Here is a 13,564-nt window from a genome sequence, read left to right as displayed (position 1 = left end):
TAATAGAAAAAGATGTTTTTCAACATCTGAGTCTTTGATTAGAATTTGATGGATTCCAAATCAATTGTTGAAAAAAATTTGCCTTTCCTAAGTTGGCTAATATGACTGATGGGTCTTGCATCGGGTTTCTATCTGGTATTGTGTTCTCATTTTTTGTAGTTTATTACGAGTCTGTGTTTAGGGCAAGCGTCTTCGTTTTGACCCTTTCTGGACTTCTACTCGGCCTTATAATATATTCATTTAACATTCTATTGATTTTATTGAAACTATCATAGCATTGTGATCTCTAGCGTATAATTTGTATCGATAGTAATCTCTGCAGTCACCAGGAGTATCGAACAAAGTTCATTCTTTTGTATCTACTCAACCAAGCCGGACTTCTTTTTCTCTCAAACGGGAATAACTTTACAATAGGTTATGAGCCCAGGGCACACATACATACATGTATAGGCCACGCGGTTTTTGAGGAAAAGAAATTTCAATAGAAATAGAAGCGGCGTTTGCATTACGAGTGCAAGCAGTGAGTTGGAATTGGAATCGGATCGCTACAAAGAAAGCTTCAGCATGAGTGCGCTTTACCAAATAGACAAATTGGAGGAAAAGAATTATGATTCTTGGCATACACAGATGCGCAGCGTACTGGTACACGCGGAGCTGTGGGACGTCGCGTCAGGCGAGTTAAAACTGGAAGATACCGGTGAAAACTCAAATTGGCCCAGCCGTGACAGTAAGGCTCTGGCCATGATCACCCTCAGCGTTAAAACTTCGCAGCTGAGCTACATAAAAACGTGTACGACATCGTTTGAGGCCTGGACAAAACTGAGGGAGGTGCATCAACCAAGTGGGCCAGTAAGAAAGGTATCGCTCTACAAAACGTTGCTGAGTCTAAAAATAGAGGATGGCCAAAATGTTTCCAGTCACCTGAATGCGTTCAGCGAGGTTTTGGATCAGTTAGAGAGGGAATTGAGATAAGTGATGAGCTTCGAGCTATAATCCTACTATCGAGTCTTCAAAACGAGTACTAAAATTTTGTGGTAGCCATCGAGACGCGCACACATTGCCAGAATTCGAGGTACTGCAAATCAAGATCAAGGAAGAGGGAGAGAGACGATCTCAGTCTGCATGCACAGGCTTTTGTTGCAAACACTACAAAGCCATTTACCAAAAAGAGTTGGAAGAATGACATTTGCTATAACTGTGGCAAGCGAGGGTATGTCAATGCCGAATGTCGATCGGATGGATCCGAGAAGAAGAAGCAGGCTCCAACTATTCAAAAAACAGTGCAGCTTATTGGGAGCTCTGGATGCGGATAGCTTTGGCCGCACAAAGTGGTGCTTGGATAGCGGAGCTACAAGTCATATGGGCTGTAACGAGAGTTTTTTTTACAACCCTGGAGAAGCACACGGAGACGATTGCATTAGCTGGAGACGGATTTCTGAAGGCGGAAGGAAAAGGAGTGTTCAAGATAAAGACGGATCGATACACCCTTGTACTAAACGATGTACAATTTGTTCCTACGATGAAGGGAAACTTCATGTCCGTAAGTCAAACCGTTTCTAAAGGCAATTTGGTGCATTATAACGAAAGGCATGCAAAGATCATCCAAAACGGTGAGTGTATATTCCAGATAAAGAAAACTGGAAATTTATATACATTCGAGGGAAAGTCCAAACAGTGCTATGCGGCTGCCAGTGCCGATGGTAATTTATGGCACATGCGATATGGTCACATTAATTAACGCAGTCTGGCTGATATCATGAAGAAGGGCATGGTTCGTTGAATGGAAGCTTGTCATTTACCGCGAAATGCATCCTGTAGGACTTGCATGTTGAGCAAAATATATGTTCAGCCATTTCCACATAAAACTGAAAGCTGAGCCAATGAAATATTAGAACTCATTCATGCAGACGTATGCGACCCTTTTAGTACAAGATCCCTGGGTGGAAATCGATATTTTCTTAAGTTTATCGATGACAAGTCACGTCGCATATTTGTTTACTTTCTGAAAGGCAAAGACGAGGTATTCTCTAAGTTCGTAGAGTTTAAGGAACTCGTGGAGAGGCAAACAGGAAAGCTTCTGAAGTGCATATGAAGCGACAACGGAAAGAAATTTGTTAATGCAACCTTTGACAAGTTTCTCAAAGCGAATGGGATCAGGCGGCAACTGACAATACCGTACAGCCCACAACAAAACGGAGTAGCAGAGAGGGCTAACCGTATGTTAGTGGAGATGGCCCGATGCTTGGTGACGCAATCTGGCCTGGCGGAATCCTAATGGGAAGAGGCTATAGAGCTAACAGATCGCCTACGAACGCGCTGAGAGATATGACGCCGATAGAAGCATGGAATGGTAAAAAACCATATTAAAGTTTTCGGTTCCTTCGCGGTTGCGCTTGATAAGGGTCATAACCGAAGCAAGTTCCAGGAAAAGGGAAAAGAATACCGAATGGTCGGTTATTCTCGAACAGCCAAAGGCTATACGACCCAAGCACAGGACCAGTCATCGAAAAGAGGGACGTACTTTTCGACGAGCGAGCTGATAACCTGGCGAAAGATGCTGGATTTGTATCGTTTGATCTACCACAAGCCATTGTGAGTTCAAACGGGCAATTGGAGGATGAGAGGGACAACTGCAGCAACAATGTAAGCTCAGATGGCAAAGTCAACCCCAGTTTGCGGGAATACGCCAGTACAAATGACGAAAGCTCCTACGAAAAAGGCGAGGTCGGCATAAAAAATGGTCGCAGCAGCGACGAGTTCATTAGCGCAGAGGAGGTCGATAGCGCAGAAGATGAGGACACCGGAAGGGATGAGCACAACGCACAGGATGGAAAACGAGTGGGTCCTGGCAGACCTAAGCTAATTCGCACGGGCAAACCTGGACGCCCGCGAAAGCAGTACAATGTCCTAGGAGCGGCAATTGGCAACAATGTATTCATTCCGGTAAGCTACGAAGAAGCAATTAGATATTCTGATTCGGAATTATGGTTGGAGGCGATGAATCGAGAGTACGAAGCTCTAATGAACAACCAGACATGGCAGATAGTAGATCTCCCTAAGACAGAACGCGCTATAGGCTGCAAATTGATTTTTACTGTGAAGAGGGATGCCATTGGGAAAGTGCACATGTATAAAGCACGCCTAGTAGCCAAAGGCTGTTCACAGCAGTATGGAATTAATTATGCTGAGACTTTTCACCTGTTTGTCGGATGGAAAATATTCGTTTCATACTTGCCCTGGCTGCACAGTTAAAATTACATTTGCACCAGATGGATCTCTGTACGGCTTATCTAAATAGCGATTTAACAGACACCGTGTACATGAAACAACCAAGCGGATTTCTTGCCAAAGATCACGCGGACGGCGTGCTGTTGCTAAAGAAGGCAATTTACGGTCTTAAGCAGTCTGGCAGAGAGTGGAACTGTAAATTGGATGGAGTTCTGCGAAGTATTGGTTTTAGTCCATGTACAAGCGAGCCATGTCTATACATGAATACAGAGCAGCTGCAACTCCACTGGATGCAGGATTCCAAATAACATGCGAGAAAAAGGGATGCGAACTAGTCAACGAGCAAGGGTATAAAGCGGTCATAGGCGAACTCATGTGGCTGGCGCTATCATCAAGACCAGATGGTTTACATTCTGTTTCTAAGTTGACGCAGCGCAACAAGGACTCCCACAGTCAGCACTGGACTGGAGTAAAACATGCCCTGAGGAATTTGGCATCGGCAAAGGACCTAAAATTGCAATACAAGAATTGCAATGAGGCTTTGACTGGTTACGTGGACGCTGACTGGGGAGGCGACAAAACAGATAGAAAATCATACACTGGATATCTATTCTATCTGGCAGGAGGGCCGATTTCGTGGAAATCAGAAAAGCATCGCAGCGTAGCTCTCAGCAGTACGGAAGCAGAATACATGGTGTTATCATCCGCATGCAAGGAGGCGATTTTATTGAGAAGACTTATATTGGAAATCGGTTGCGGAGAACCTGGAACATCGACCATAATTAATACTGACAATTTAAGCGCGCAGCAGTTGGCAAAGAATCCTGTACATCATTCAAGATCGAAGCACATAGACATCAGGTATCACTTCGTAAGAGATGTTGTTGAGGAAGGGCAGATTGTTTTGAAGGTATTTTTCAACTAAAGAGATGATTGCATACATATCAACGAAAAACCTTCAAAAACAAAAGCATTGTGAGCTTACCAAGAAATATTAAATGGGAGATTACATTGAGGAAGGGTATTGAAACTATCAGAGCATTGTAATCTCTAGCGTATAATTTGTATCGATAGTAATCTCTGCAGTCACCAGAAGTATCAAATAAAGTGAATTCTTTTTGTATCTACTCAACCAAGCCGGACGACTTTTTCTCTCAAACGGGAATAACTCAACAATAGATTTCACTATTAACGAAATATGAATCCTGTCGGTGCTTGTATTTATTTCGCCCCGAAAATCAGTTTTAAAAACAATTTGTAGGTTTATTTTTGAGTGTTCCTCTTCAATTATGTCAATTATTCTTTTCTGCAAATCTTCTACTTGCTTTTAATTTAATATTTTAATGTTATTCATTTTAGTTCTTTTGGAATCCTTTGATCCCAAATTTGTTACTTTTTTGATGGTGTTGATGGTTTTGTGTTCCCAAACGTTTTAACTTTTTGTTGACGGAAAATTCTTCGTCGGCGTGTTGAGTATTTTTTAGACGGATGGTTCGACGACAGTGCTGGTGATGATGGTTTTGTGTTCCCAAACGTTTAAACTTTTTGTTGACGAAAAATTCTTTGTCGGCGTGTTCAGGATTTTTAGATCCGAAACTATTTGGTTTTTTGTTTTTAGATCCCAAACTATTTGATTTTTTGTTGACGGATAATTCTACGTCTGCTTGCTCAGGATTCTGTGAGCCCAAGCTAAATAAACTTTTTTCCATCAATTGTGATTATGTTTTAATTCCACTTTGCTCTTTAAAGTATTTTTCTATAATATATTCTTTTATTTTGATAAATGCCCCTTTTTATGTAAAAGGATGTTGCTCCTGTGTCAATCAATACTTTTAATTCTACTCCGGATTCTGATCTAAAAAATGATCCTCTTCTATATTATTTACTTTCATAGTTTTTTGAGCAGGCTGATTAATTGAACCAGTTAGTTCCCGCTTTAACGGTGGATGTGGTTCAGACGGTTTGTTCTGAGTGGCGCTTATATTTGTTTTTTGAGCTTGTTTTAATTGTAATTATTTCTTGGATAGGAATTATTATAATTTTGTCTGTTATTATTACCCCTATTAAAATTATTATTAGGAGGATTTTGATACTGGATTCATTCATCTATCTCCATGGGTTTAGGAGTAGATTATACCTTATTGTTATTGGACTTCCAATTATTACTTTGTCTTTTTGCGGAGATATTTAATTGTATCTCAAATAATTTGAATTATCGTTATTAGTGGTTTTTTAATTAATAGAATTATTATTTTGTTCTGGCCCATTACTATAGTTTGAGTTATAATTTCTATAACTCATTCCAACGAAATTATGAGCGAATTTTGCTCTCATTTTATTAGCATTAGGCAAGTCTATTGGGTTCATGGAATACAGAGTCGATGATATTAAGGCCAGTTACGAAAACTCTTAGTGCATTCTGTCGATGTCTATCATTAATTTTTGAAGTGATTTTCTTATTACGACCATATGTCATTATAGTTTTGTTAGTCAGCAATGTTAGCTTTCTGTACACTTGGTTAAGAATACTTAATTGCTTACTTTTTCGAATATACTGCTTCATAGCGTTTTTTTCTGCTTCCCCCTAACTCACATATTTTTCAAGTTCCCCCTTAAACTGATTTTATGATTTCATAGGATTCTTTACATTTTATCGAATTGTCAACTTCTTCAATTTTATAATCTTCTACTTTGGTGACATTCGTTTGAAATTATGTTTTTAGTGTTTCTATTTCATTTTTTAAAGAATTCACCTCTGTTGAAACAATCTGTTTTATTAATTCTTTGGTCAGAAAAGCTTGCTTTTCTAATTCTTGATTCGCCATTTTACTTGTGCTTGGTTTATCGGTGATTAATAATTTATTAAATAGATTTGACAAATCTTCTAGATTTTTCAGGTTGTATAATATAATTTATCTTTCAAATTAAATTTTTACTTAAAATATAGTTGTTCTTATTTCTTACGATCTTTCAATTTTTATACCCGGTTCTCGTAGAGTAAAAGGGTATATTAGATTCGTTGAAAAGTATGTAACAGGTAGAAGGAAGTGTTTACGCCCTATAAAGTATATATATTCTTGATTAGGATCAATAGCGAAAACGATTGAGCCATGTCCGTCTGTCTGTTCGTCTCTGGGTATGAACGCTGAAATCTCAGGAACTATAAAAGATACAAAGTTCAAATTAAGCATGAAGATTCTTGAGGTCCCTACGCAGCGAGAGTTTATTACATCCTGCCACGCCCACTCTAACGCCCACTAGAAAGTTTAAATTCAGTATGCATAATCTTTAGATGCCAGTGCATCTTATAGTACTATGAATTTATTCGTCCACCTTTAGTATATATTACCAGCTATTTATATGAATTATTGCATTAATTGATTTCCATTTAAATTTTTATATCACGAACACTTTCACAATGTTGGGTGATGTCGATTTGTTGTGGATGTTTTAATTTTCCACTAAAAATGGTTGGTGTTTTTATGCGGCGCCAGTTCCGTTTTTAAATTAACTTGTTATAATTAATATTTTTTAAGAACCCTTTCTTAAGCACCGCTACACGTTGGACGCCAATTAAGATTGTCACTGGTAATTTTGTTAAGAAAATTTATTTTTTATTTTATATAACTTGGTATTAAAAGTTTTATTTTATTTTCACTAATAAAAGACACTTTATTTCTTACATTCTAATTCCGAACGTCCGATCTCTTTCTCGATCCTAAATGGACTGCCTCCTTTTGTTTACAATATAAGCTTAGGGTGAAATCATGGCATCCTATTGTGAAATTCAAATATGCTGACCGATGCACTTCGCCATAGTTTGAACTTGGAACGCAATTGATTGGGCTTCGAGCGGAAGCTTATGTATACTTTAAGTTTGGCTCGCTTATCTAGGCAGAGAAACCAAAAGCGGACTCAAAAGCCAAAGGCATGGGCAAAGACAAAGGTAAATGCAAAGGCATAGGCAAAGATCACTTAAATTGAATTTTTGAAATTGTTTATAAACCACAAAAGTGGCTCGGTTTCACGGGTTGGTTAACTTGCAGATCCTTGAGCTGCCTACGAGATGTAAGTTTACACACACACTTACGTTTACGCTCAATATATTTATACTTATGTTTCGGTTTGACCTTTTATTAATTTTTTTTAATAACTATTTACCAAAAAAGTTTGAAATTGAAAAAATTTTGGTTTTATGGCTTCACATATGTACGAGTATTTATATGGAGCTTGTAATTTTAGTGGGTTCACGTTAACCTAGTTGTTCGCCTGTAAAATCAGTTTATTATACCCGTAAAAGTGTTTTCAGTATATACGTTAACCCGGCTACGGTCATTGATCTGAGACCAACACCGGATGCACATCTTAGCGGTGTTTACTTCAATTTTTTCTTCTTTCGAAAGTTAGTCGAGTTTCTACATCAATCGAATGTAAGGGAATACAACTAAAACTGTATAAAACGAATTCGGGTTGGACATTTTTAGTGCCCTGTAAATGTCGAAGAACATTTTACTGAAGATATAGAGGGAGGGAAAATTAACTGCGAATGATCTGCAACAACATTCATCACAACGATTCGCCCCCGCAGAAAAAACACTTCAAGATGTTGGGTTTTTAAATACATTTTGTATACACATGGTAATATTTAAGTAAGGCGATTGTTTTTATCTTTAAAATAAAATCAAAGCTCGAAAAACAAAAATGACTTTTATCAAATTTAGTGACCAAATGTATAGAGGAAAAGTACTGACAGTAGTGACAATGAATTTATGTCATCGGATAGAACTAAATACACAGGCCTTTGAGCACAAATTCTAGAAATTAGAGGGTAGAATAGGGTCTATAAATCTTAACAATACCGAAGTAGTATCGATAATGAAATAAAGTGAGAAGCGCCTTTAGACATTGTGAAGCCTATTTCGAAATTTCACAGGAGAATTATGTGTCTTGGCGGCTAACGCTGCATAAACTGTTTTCAAGGCTTTTATATAAAAGCACTGGACATTATCAATAGCGATAATCAAAAATAAAGTAAGGTCCAATGCTGGTTGTAGCCTCTTTTAACATGGTTTTGAGTTTTGACGCCATTGTAGCGTGCCCTGACTTTACATATGTCAAAAAACTCGGGTTATGTAATTCAACAAGAATTAGACACCATGAGGCACATAGAGCTTTCACTTAATAGGTATTACGAATAGAAACTAAAGAAAATGTAGATAATAATGAATATTAAAATTATGCGAGAGTCGATGTATTAGTTATAGAGGATGAGGCTTCAGGCCTGAAATATTATCATTTTTTGGGGAAAAGTACCTACATTAATTTAGTAAAAACAAGAGGAAACGCTGTAGTCGAGTGCCGCGACTATAAGATACCCGTTACTGTTTTACACAATTTTAAAATATTCACCTATTGTCAGAGAAAGCATCTTGAGTATCTGATAGTGGCGTCACAATCCATGTGAGGCTTTATAACACAAATTTCTTCATAAGTAGCAAAATAATGTTCCGATTAAAAAATCTTTGGTAAATCGATAGATATACACAAAAATAAGTTATACAATATCGAACCGAGGCATTCATAAACATATTATAGACGCCACAGTTATTCGATGTTTGTGGGCGTTAGAGTAAGCGTGGCGGGATAAAAACTCGTGATAAGTTGCAGTGGCATCACTAAAATACGTCTTCTTAAGCCTAACTTTCTAGCTCTTATAGGTTTCGAGATTTATGCATTTTTGGTTTTCCGGGTTTTGTGGGCGTTAGAGTGGGCGTGGCTTGATTGAAAAAACAATTCGTATAAGTAGTAATAAACCTACATGCTTAATCCGAATTTTCTATCACTTACAGTTACCGAGATATCAGTTTTTCTAGAAAATGCGAAAACCGTCTTTTGAGCTTGGTGGGCGTATGGGTGGGTGTGGCCAGAAAACCACTATGAGATGCGCTGGCATCCCATGATTATACATATTGAATTTCAACCTTCTAACTCTAATAGTTCCTGTGATTTGAGAGATTTTAGTTTTTCGTGATGCTCAACTTCCTATCTCTTATAGTTCCTGAGATCTTAGCGTTCATACGGACAGACGGACAGACACACGTACATGGCTCAATCGTCGTCGCTATTTATACTGTTCAATAATGTGGGATATGGGTATGTTAAGGTATTAAGCAGCCTATTTAATTTAATTGGGGACACACTGTTCGGAATTCCACAACCTCGTAGCTTTTTTCCATCAGCCAAAACGCCATATAGAACTGTCTCTTTTCATCAAAGAATGTCTATACCCATCACCCTCTTCCTAATAGAAATTGCGCCTTACGAATTTAAGTTGAAGTCAGTCGATTGCGAATATTGAAGAGAGCAAGTGTCATCCATAGAGTGCGGAAGTCGTGAAGTTTAATACAAAACCTTTGTTTCTTTAATTTACCTTTATATATATCCGAAATAAACATTATCAACTTGTACTACCCTACAAATTATTGGGGGCTCGTCCGGGATTATAAAAGAAAAAAAGAACAAAGAGAAAACTGTGCGTTAACACATCGAAAACTGTCGCGACGAAAAATGAAGTGAAGACTGAGAAAAAAAAAGAAGTAAAAACTGAAAAGCGTTGGATGTAATTGTTAAACAAGAACAGATAAAGACGAGGAAAATCTAAAAAGTTAAAAAGATCGACTAACGTTGAAGTGTACACAGACTACAAAAGTGCGAATTTTGCAAAAAACTCTACTATGAGCGTACCCAAAAACTAACTCGAAAAAAACTTGCAACGCAAAATCTGCCCAGTAGAGAAAAGAGAACGACGATATACAGCAGTGGACTGGCCACTTGCTATTTTTGCGACAACAAAAAATTCCCTGTGGCGAAAAGAGGAGCTGCAAGAGCTGCAAACGACGCAATCCGCCAAAAAATTGCGAGACGAGCAAGAAGTAGCAACGAGACGAGCAATCAGTGCAGCGTGACGACATCGTAGAAGAGTACGAGCTGGAGTAGCAGAGTGGACTGGATTGGAAAAATTCAAGCAGACGTAGAAGACAGCAAAATCCAATTGGGTGTGGTGAGCGACTGAGGCGATTTCATATATTTAATCTGATTTAAATTTTTTTTGATTACACGAATTGTTTAACGTCAATTAAATTCTTACCTTGTTGTATCAAAACATTTAAATATTGAATTGTACCACTGTTTGTAAACGGCTTGAACGCATTACTATGGATGCTAGAACGATCCTCGCTATGACTGTGTCTCTACTAAGGGCAAAGTTATCCGAACTAGGTTTGAATACAACTGGCAGCTTTGCAGGATCGGTTGTTCGATCATTATGAATTAGATGTGGCTGACGATGAGGACGGCGAGGGGAAGTTGCGAGTATTAGTAGTGCTTCCAATTACCAAGAGGCGGTTCAACCTAGTAGCTCGAGATTTACACTACGCGATATTCATGACAGTGTTTCATCATTTTCAGGCTCCGAACAGGAAGACGTCAATCACTGGCTGTCTGAATTCGATGACGTTGCAGTTACCGTGGGTTGGGGTAATTTGCCGAAATTTATTTATGCTAAGCAACTTCTGATTGGAGCAGCCAAGCTCTACATTAAAAGTACAAGGTGAGTTAGGGGTTGGATTGAGCTGAAAAACGCGTTGAAGGAAGAATTCGGTAAAAAGCTATGTTCGGCAGAGATACACAAGAATTTGCGCAAAAGGTAAAAACAACCAAAAGAGACATGCCTCGAGTATCTCTATAGTTTAATGGAGATCAGCAAACCGATAAATCTTGATGAGGAAAGTCTAGTATCGTACTTCATAGATGGCATCAGAGATAGCAAGGTCAACAAAATTCGAGCGAATTCCGTTCGGGAACTTAAAGCCGAATTAGGCATTTACGAAAAGATGAACGGTAAGGGAAATACTAAAGACAATTTGAACAGGGAATCGACAGGTAAACCGACTCAGAGCAATTTTAAAAGGAAATGCTTCAAGTGTAACAACGAAGGCCATATTGCTAAAGATTGCAAAGGCGAAGTAATATGTTACCAGTGCAACAAGAAAGGACATATCTCTAAAAATTGCGATGAGAATAAAGAAACTATTTCCGTTAAGAAAGAGTTTGCAACATAATGGAAGTAAAAGCTGCGAAGGGACTCATTTACAAAAAGATGAAAGCTGAAGGAGTGACATTTATAGCCATGATTGATTCGGGATGTGAATTGTGTTTGATGAGAGAGGACATTTTCAGAAGTTTTGACGGCTTGAAGCTAAAGCCAGTAGTTAAGCACCTGAGAGGTATCGTCAAGGGCGAACTTGTGACCGTAGGATGTTCCGACGTCGATCTTGAAGCTGATGGTGTATGCTTCTCGGTAACTTTCCATGTCGCCAAACAGAACGAACTCGAGTACTCTGCGGTTGTGGGAAACGATGTGCTAGAGTCAGTCGACGTAATGTTCAGTTCCAACGGCGTCGAGTTCAGGTACGAGAGACTTTGCATCGACATTTAATGGAATATGTGTCACGGAGATAGTCGAGAAAAGTTCCGCCCTATATAAAATTAGTTAATCTCACCTGGCCGACAATCAAAAACTAAAGGTACAGGAAGAGGAGAAACAGATCGCAGCTACCCAGTCGCCCTTCAAAAAGACCAGGAAGCACACAGCGAAGGAGGTTCCATCGTCGAGCGAGGAAGAGTCCGACGCTGAGGAGCAGATCGACGATCAGGTTGAGGACAATAGCGACTCCGAGGCAGAAGACGCGGCTGATTTAATTGATGATGAGGCTGAGGAAGATGAAGATGAGAATAGTGATGAAGAGGAAGATGATGACGAGAAGGTGGAGCTAGGAGGGGTTTCAAAGACCTCAGACGCGGGGAAGGAAGAAGACTCCGACGAAGATGATGAAGGCCCTAAGTCCTAAAACTGCACAGCACCGAGCTCTTTTCTCGCTTTATTACGGTACGACCTGTTTCGTTCAAGGCGTTGTCAAAGTCCAATGAACTTACCCTGGTCGTCGAAAATGTAGGCAAGCACGAGTCTTACAGCTGCGATGCCTTGGAGAAGATATTAAAAAATTGGGCGAATTGGACTATATTGACGTTGTGTGCAGCAAGACAGTTTTAGCTTTCGTCACATTCAAGCAACCTGAAGGAGCTACAAAGGCTATTGTACAACTCCAAGGAAAGACTGTTAACAATGTGGAGCTAAAGCTGAAGCCCTATCATGTCAGTAGCTCGGGGAGGGCTATTCTAGTGACAAACTTAACGTCAGACACTACTGAAGCTGATCTTAGGCAATTGTTTACCAAGAGCGGCGAAATCGAGAGCATCCAGATGTTGGGCACTAAGGCCGTAATAAAGTTCACAACCGATGAAGACTTCTGTAAATCATTCTTGGCCAACGAAACTATCGTCAACCGCGTACCTATTTTAATCGAGCCCAACTCTCTGCTGAAGCAAAGATTAATGAAAAGACCCACGCAAAAAGCCACGCCCCCGGAAAGTTCCAGAAGAACACATTTGGCCAAAAACCTTTTAAAATGCGTCCGTCACATGAAATTGGGGGCAATCCGTTTATAAAAAGGAAGTTAGAAACTGAATATGCCATAAAAAGAACACAGTACGGATCTGGAATGAAACTTCGTCCAAAATTTTTCGGCCCTTACGACAGCAGCCGAATACATGAAAAAATGGGGTTGATTCAGGGGCGAATGAAGATTCAGGATAGCCGATTGTGGGATATGGGTATATTAATGTCTATTTCATTTTCCATCAGCCAAAACGCCATATAGAACTGTCTCTTTTCATCAAATAATGTGTATACCCATCAGCCTCTTCCTAATAGAAATTGCGCCTTACTAATTTAAGTTGAAGTCAGTCGATTGCGAATATTGAAGAGAGCAAGTGTCATCCATAGAGTGCGGAAGTCGTGAAGTTTAATACAAAACCTTTGTTTCTTTAATTTACCTTTATATATATCCGAAATAAACATTATCAATTTGTACTACCCTACAATAATATATATACTTTATAGGGCCGGAAACGCTTCCTTCTACCTGTTACATAATTTTCAACGAATCTAGTATACCCTTTTACTCTACGAAAAACGGCTAGAGGGGGGGTAGAGGGCCTTTAAGTTGCTGAATTTAAGGATATCATTTTACCAATGGTCAATAAAAAGTATTTTTAAAAAAATGATCAAATTAAGATTAAATGCATTTGCATTTTGGCAATAGGGAAGTAGAACAACTTCTTGCCGAGGGTATTACCCGACCGTCAAAATCACACTACAATAATCCCTCCTGGATGGATAAAAATGATGTTGACAAAGATGACCACGAACAAAAGA

General features: G+C 39.0%; 1 pseudogene; it reads left to right on the top strand.

Annotated features, from left to right (window-relative positions):
- The first annotated feature begins 11,347 nt into the window (after positions 1 to 11,347).
- Positions 11,348 to 13,135, top strand: LOC121530392 (annotated as a pseudogene).
- Positions 13,136 to 13,564: the final 429 nt, after the last annotated feature.

This window comes from Drosophila eugracilis, unplaced genomic scaffold, assembly GCF_018153835.1.
Source record: "Drosophila eugracilis isolate 14026-0451.02 unplaced genomic scaffold, ASM1815383v1 contig_70, whole genome shotgun sequence".
Taxonomy (NCBI): Eukaryota; Metazoa; Arthropoda; class Insecta; order Diptera; family Drosophilidae; genus Drosophila; species Drosophila eugracilis.
The sequence above is the reverse complement of the archived record's forward strand: the minus strand, read 5'-3'. Positions and strand labels throughout refer to the sequence as shown.